Genomic DNA, 8304 nt, shown 5'->3' on the forward strand with positions numbered 1-8304 from the left:
TCCGTGTTGGGTCCTGCATCTGATATCACCATTATCTCCAGAGACTCCTATCCAAGGCCATCTGTGCCTGCTGCTCAAATGTCTCGCCTCCATTTGCTTTCTTGAAGGTTTTCACCCCTGTATCTCTTGGTCTTCCTCACGGTCTATTTCTTGCCACTTGACCATGAAGCACTATATTTGGCCATCTGTCCTGTTCCATCCTCTGTACATGCCCAAACCATATCCTCTGAATATCTTCCACTCTAATCAGAATTGTGTCCTCAACACCAGCCATTTCTCTCACTTTCTCGTTCGTAATTCTGCCCTCCCATCTTACACCGCAGATTCTTCTCAGACATTTCATTTCAAAGGCTAATAACTTTCTCTCTTCTCTCTTCTTCAGTATCCAGCATTCAGCACCGTATATCACTGTGGGGATTGCTATTGCTCTTAATAGCCTAATTTTCAACTTAATGGATATATTTCTATCTTTTCAGATTCTTCTTAGCCTTCCAAATGCTTTCTGGCCACTTGAGATTCGGTCTTGAATTGCTCTTTCCATCTTTCCATCTGCTGTGAAAAACACTCCTAAATATTTAAACTCATTGACTTGTTCCACTTCTCCCTCTGATAGCTGTATTTCTAAGGCCTCTCTCTGGCGTCCAATTTTCATACTTTTGGTTTTCTCTCTATTTATCACTAATTCATACCTACTGCACTGCTCCTCCACCATTCTCAACACTCTCTGAAGTTCCTCCTTAGTTTCTGCTAAAAACACTATGTCATCTGCATACCTCATGTTAGATATTTTTGTCCCTCCTATATCTATCCCACCCTCATAATCTCCAAGTGCCATTCTCATAACCCATTCCAAGTATAGGTTGAAGAGGTGTGGTGATAGTGGGCAGCCCTGTATAACCCCACCAGTGGTTATGAACTCATCTGTCAAACACTTTCCTTTTCTTACTCTAGCCGATGTCCTTTCATAAAATCTCCTGATGGTTTCCAGTATTTTTGGTTCTAATCCCCATTCCTTCAAAATCCTAATCATTCCTTCCCTCCATATGGAGTCAAACGCTTGCCTGAAGTTAATAAATACACAATACAGATCTTTTTCCTTCTCCCAGAATTTTTCTATGATTTGTGAGAAGGTGAATACATGATCGATTGTTCTTCTACCCGCCCTAAATCCTGCTTGACCCTCATCAATTATTTCCTCTTCTTGCCTTGCTATTCTACTTTGTATGATTTTTGCTAAAACTTTATAAGCATGTGGTAATAGACTGATAGGCCTATAATTTTTGCATAAGGTGGTGTCCCCTTTCATGTGTGTTGGAATTATAATGTTTTCAATCCAATCATTTGGGGCTGCTTGTCCATCTACTATATCCCTGCATAAATCACACAACCATCTTTTTACCATTTCACCGCCAGCTTCAAGCAATTCCTTTGGTAGTCCATCTATTCCTGGTGCTTTCCCACTTGATATAGCTCTTAAAGCTTTTCCCACTTCTTCTATCAGGAGATCTGGCGTTTCCTGTATGTTCCATAGCTCTCCTCTTAGTTCTGGATAATCTTCTCCAGTTACCCGTCTTCCACTTCCTTTTAGTTGTTCCTCGTATTGCGTTTTCCAGAGTAATATAATTTCCATATTTTCTCTTCAAATGTTTTAAAACTCGTATTCATATGCAGCTTTGTGTTCGACGAACGCTGATAACCAATTCAGTTGTATCGGGTCATTCATAAATCATGTATGGCATGTTCTGCATTTGCCATTGCAATCATGGAAATGTAAGTCATTTATGGAATTTGTAAAGTTTTAACTCCATGGCATTTTCAACCTCTCTCAGATTTGGATTATAAACTGTTTTTTTTCATATACAGTACACAGTTAATAAAAACTCTTATTTTAATCGGAAATTCTCCGTAAAAAAAAATTACTGTTCTCAGTCGTATAACAGTAAAATACAGGCGACCGGAAAAAATAAATGAAAACTCCAAAATTCGTGTTTTGAGACGCAGTACAAGACAATGGTCTTTGTCATTTCGTAAAATGCGCTTTTCCTTCAGAACAATAATACCAAGAAAAGTACACGGTTAAAACTATTTTCTGGGAAAGTTTTTCAAAAGACCACAGAAAATCCTCTATGTTTTTAAAAATGATCTTAAATTATAGTATTTATATTGCAAAGAATCTGAAGTTTTCATATAAAAATTTTTATTGAATGTTTCCAGAATTTCCAAATATTTTTGTATCAAATTTTAATCACCATAACCTTTATATTAAATTGTAGTTTCAAAACTCAATGTAGTCCTGAAGAACGGTTGCAAAGTGATCTGTATTTCTGCCGTTATCCTGAAAACTATCTGCAGGGCCGCAGTTTGCACGAAGAGAAACTCCCTTCGATTTTTTATGCCGGAAAGATATTGTCCATTCATTATAAAAGTAGATTAACATGCTCAAGTAGTATATATATATATATATATATATATATATATATATATATATATATATATATATATATATATATATATATATATATATATATATATATTTATATACATACATATATATATATATATATATATATATATATATATATATATATATATATATATATATATATATATATATATATATATATATACATATATAGGTGTATATATTAGTGTGCTATTTTTATAAGCACACATTGAGTATGTGTTGTTTTAGATGTGTATAGATGGGTAACGAAGTACATCTTATTTGCTTTAAAAGTATTTATTAGTTAAAAACAACAGAGTTAAACATCTCCATCACTGGAGGGAGCTGGGTTGGTCAGATGACCAATTCTGGTGAAGTATAGATATGAACTGACTAAATTATCGATATCACAGATATCGTATGCTTAGTTTATATAAGTTTCGTCACAATCTCGGAAGACACCTGCATCCGGTGACGTCACAAACTTTCACACGCTGATGCAAGGTGTTGATGCTTAAGAAAAATGTCACATTGTTGAGGCTGCATTGTGCGTCCTGTTTATGATTTGAATGACTACAGCAAGTCCCACGGCTAGCATCTTCAACCAAAATGACATATTACGTCATGTGTTTTAAACATGTAATATCAAATATTTTAACTATTACATAAGCTCGGCCAGCTATCTCAATTTTTTCACAAAAATTTAACAACAAGCCAAAACATGGTTACTAGGTGTGACTGGACATATGTATTATTCTTTGTTTAACTTTAGCCATAATCAAACGAGGACGAATGTCCAAATAGGCACATTAAAAAATAATAACAATAATGCATATGAAAAAGATATTACCAAAGCAAAGAAAAAAAAATGCATGATAAAATAAAGATCATATATATGGTACATTGCTAGCAAATGATTATATGGTACAAAAAAAAAACTACTAACTTACATATGATTCGGTAACATGTTAAAGAATAATTGTTACCTTTGTCAGAAACATATATTAACATAATACTCAATTCTTTAGTGCACAAACACGAATTCCTGGTACGTACACGTACCACGGTTTCGTACATATATTTATATATATATATATATATATATATATATATATATATATATATATATATATATATATATATATATATATATATATATATATATATATATATATATATATATATATATATATATTTATATATAGGGCTGATATATTTTATTAGATGCCCATAAATTCTGTTATATATATATTTTTTTTTCTCTTTTCTTTTTAACATTCCGGCTTATATATTTTTATTAGATGCCGAGAGAAAAAATGATTTTTATTTTTTTTAAAAATGTTGTTTTAAATGTATTTTTTACAATGCAAATGTAGAAAATTTCTTCAATTACATATTACTAGCGTACTAACAGCTTTTCTTACAAACTCTTTCTGACAATTTACTCCTTTAGCGAATGAGGTGGCCACTTCAAACGGCTTTAAACTGAATTAAATACGGAGTATTGTCGGGACAAGGCAAAACATTCTTTTGTAGCTGCCTGCTGTGCCGTAACCTACGCCAAACAAGGATGTTCACGGCGATAAATATCACCACCGTGAAAGCCAGACCTGCTAGTAGTATGGGGTGAAGGATTTCCTTATAAGTCGGTGACAGGTGGTCCCTTTCGGTAAGCTTCATCAACCGCTTCGCAACCTGTCTGTTATATGGGAGAGGGAGTGCTGGCATTGTAGAGGTCCACGTGAAGTTCGCGAAGTAGGCTCGTTCTCTGACGAGTGTCCGTAGACCAGTCACCATGGAATTATGGGAAGTCCCGATACAACCATCTGCTGCGACGAAGATGTGGGTGAAGGACTTGGATCCGTCAGGGCATGATACATTGAAGCCGTCCTTGTCGTATCGTATCCACGAGCCATTGTTCAGTCTGCAATTGAACTCATTATTGTCAAAGGGATAAAGCTTATCCAGACAATTTTCACTTGTTTGGGAGAGAGCACCGTCTAGCACTATACCTAACTCGCATGAATCCATTAAGTTTTTATGGAATTCAAATGAGTCAGCTGTACATATTTTTCTATCCATTGCGTCTGAACAGTGAGTTAATTGATTTAAGTCTTTAATGACCGTATATGTTTCCTTGTCTGGGGAAATCAATACGCGTCCTGTCAAACTGGATATTACTGGATTTGAGTGATTCGTCACGAAAGTCGGAAATGGTGATATCCTGTAAGATTGCCAGGCATCAGAAGAATTAAAGGGAATTGTAATCATAATCTTGTTATTATCAACGTTTACTGTAATTAGGCTGTAATAAAATTCTAACCTATGTTCGTCTAACAAAGGAACATAGCCTAGTTTATCCCTTCCGTTCTCCAGAATTAACTTTAAGTAATTTATAGGCAACAAATGGGGCGACAGGACACCTTTAGTTGCTAACGTGATAGCTACTACATAATCCTTGGATTTCTCAATGAAAGGTGCAATTCTGTTATGTATGTGATCTATCTTTGAATCATAATACGTTAATGTTGCCAACAAATCCTGTACTTCCATAATCTGAATGATATTATTTGAATGTTCATTTACTAAATCCATAATTTTATTGATTGAAGCTAACTGATTCCTTAGTTCTGACATAATCAATTCATCTTCATGAGTCAAGAACTCAATTTTCTTATTTTGATTACTAATTTTAAGACGATTGGAAATTCCTAAACCTAAACTTGCAACAGACCCAAAGATGTTTGATGCAGCATAAATAAACGGATTTCGTCTTTCTTTATGTTCGTGTCCTACAGTCCACATCAAAAGGTCATAAGCCAAAGATCCTGTCTCGTCAGTCTTATTTTTCAAGTCATCAGATAGCATCTCTGCAACTTTTAATGTTGATCCAAGCAAACTCTCTGTAGTCAAATGAAAATGTCTTCTATGCAACTCATCCAATGAGGCAGAAAACCTTGAAATGGCGGTTCTTAAGCTAGTGACATCATTCTCTTGAAGAAAAATTGCTTGCATATTCACTTCTACAATTACGTTGGTTGATGTAATAAAAACGTCTTCTTGTCTTTCAACTATAGTGCCATATTTAAAATTTATACTTTTAGTTTTAGAGCTCATCCCACACGAGAAAAATGTCTGAGCGAACAATATCACTCCCAACAACAAAAAATTCATCTTGGAAACCTGTAACGAGAAAAATATATGTAATTACTCCTGTATTAAAAAGAAAACTTTAATCACATAAAATATAAAAAAAAATTTTCCCTTACTTCTTTTCCTCTCTTTTCTTTTTAATTTCTTAGGTGAGCCAATGGTACTATTCTCTCATCCGTGGGTTGGGATACGTTTTGAACTCTAAACCTATTGGCCGTTAATGTTTCCAAAATGTTAAATGGGCCTTCAAACTTAGGTGTTAGCTTATAATTGAGCCCTTTTCGTACATTGATTTGAATATATACGTTATCACCCAGGGTATATGTTTTAGTTGGTTTCGCTGTTTTATCATGATTCCTTTTCATTATGATTTGTGATTCTTCTAAATTCTTTCGAAGGATATCATATCGACTTATACTTGCATTTATACATTCTTTTAAAGGATTTGATAGATTAGTTGTAGGCGTTAATACATGGAAAGGCGTTCTAACTGGGGTACCATACAATGCTTCATGCGGTGACATTTTAATGGATATATGATATGAATGATTCAGAGTACTCAGTGCCGCCGGTATTGCAATATCCCAGTTGGGGTCTGATCTCCCTAGTGTTACTCTTAATATATTCAATATCTTCCTATTTGCTCTTTCCACTAGCCCATTCGACTCTGGGTGATATATCATGGTATTTATTTTCTTTATGCTGAGGAATTCACACAATGAGGTAAGAAAGTGATTATTAAATTCACCACCCGAGTCTGAGATTATCATGTGTGGAATTCCATGTTTACAAATGTAACACTCGTAAAACTTCCTAGCGCATTCAATCGCAGTTTTAGTTTTAAGCGCTATTAGTTCTGTATATTGAGTTAAAGCATCTATAATTATTAAGAGGTGCTTATTTCCTCTGTCTGACTCGTAAAATCCTGTTAACAAATCTAAATGTATTCTTTCAAAGGGTTGATTGGGCACAGGATAAGCTCCTAGGCTGACAGGTGTTTTCGTATGCCCTTTGTTTTCCTGACATGTGCGACAATTAGCTATGTGTCTTTTTATATCTGTAAGCATTGTATGCCAATAAAACAATGATTTGGCTTTCTGTGACATTAATGAGAACCCCGGGTGTCCATGTAATGAATTTGAATGCAACCAATTCAGGACAGTGGAAATAAGTGAGATTGGTACTACTACCTGGTCGTTAGTTACATGTGGTGTATTGCGGGTTTTCCTTGTCACAGTCCTACACAGAATATTATCCTTGATTATATAATTCTGCTGCTTATACTTTATATATTCCTTTTCCTTATGATTGCCTTTCAAAGCATTTATAATTGTTTCTATTTTCTGATCTTTTCTTTGCTCAGTCTGTAACAATTCAGCGCTCCAGCCTAAATCTTCTTGTTCAGATATTGTTTTTACAATAGGCATGGATGTTGATATATCTATTAATTCAGCTAAAGGCTCTGTACAAGATGACACGGGGTTGCGTGACAATGCATCCGCAATGATATTTGCTTTCCCAGGTAACTACCCGATTCTTGCGCCAAAATCTTGAATGATCAAATGCCACCGAGTTCGTTTAGGGCTACGGTTGAAGCCTTTAAAGAACTCTGTTAGTGGTTTATGGTCAGTAAGAACCTTAACGGGATAACCGTGAATTATGAACTTAAAATGCACTAGCGAATTAACAATAGCTAGCCCTTCCTTGTCTATTACTGCATACTTACTTTCGGAAGATCTCAATTTTCGAGAATAGAAAGCTATCGGGAAAAATTGTTTATCATATTGCTGAAGCAATACCCCTCCTACTCCCAAGTCTGAGGCGTCTGTTGCAATGAAGAATTCCTTACCGAAGTCAGGACATTTTAAGATAGGAGAACTACACAGTTCATCTTTCAAAGTATTAAACGCCTGTTGATGTTGCTCAGACCATATGAAATCTACGCCCTTTTTCGTAAGATCAGTTAAAGGAGCGGCTATTATTGAATAGTTGCGTATAAAACGCCTGTAATATCCACTAAACCCAGAAATTGCTGTATTCCCTTGACATTAGTAGGTATGGGAAAATTACGTATAGCCGACACCTTATCATGGACTACTTTAACACCTTGGCTTGACACCATGAAACCCAAATATATTAATTCTGTTTTGAAAAATTCACACTTACTAATCTTTACCCTTAAGTTTTGTTGTCTTAATCTCTGTAGTACTAGTTCTAACTTACGTAGATGTTCTTCTAAGGTGTTCGAAAAGATTACAAGATCATCCATATAGGCATGCAATATATTCCCTAACAAGTCTCCAAACACTATGTTAATCATTCTTGTAAATGTTATAGGAGCACAACGTAAACCAAAAGGCATCCGTAAAAATTCATAATGTCCCCTGGCTGTACTGAAGGCTGTGTATGGGATACTATCTTCTTCTAATGATATCTGGTGAAAGCCTTTAAGTAAGTCCAAACTGGTAAAATATTTATTCTGACCTAACAAAGACAAAATATCGTCAGTACATGGCACTGGGAATCGATCAGGGATCGTTTCCTCGTTTAGACGACGAAAGTTGACGCAGATACGCCATGTTCGATCTTTTTTCGGTACAACTATTAAAGGAAAATTTTAAGGGCTGTTTGATTTCCTAATGACTCCTTCTTCTAGCATTTTACCTACTTCATCATTTATTTCATTCTAGAATTTCATAGGGAGTCTG

The sequence above is a fragment of the Palaemon carinicauda genome, chromosome 1 (genome assembly GCF_036898095.1).
Source record: "Palaemon carinicauda isolate YSFRI2023 chromosome 1, ASM3689809v2, whole genome shotgun sequence".
Lineage (NCBI taxonomy): Eukaryota > Metazoa > Arthropoda > Malacostraca > Decapoda > Palaemonidae > Palaemon > Palaemon carinicauda.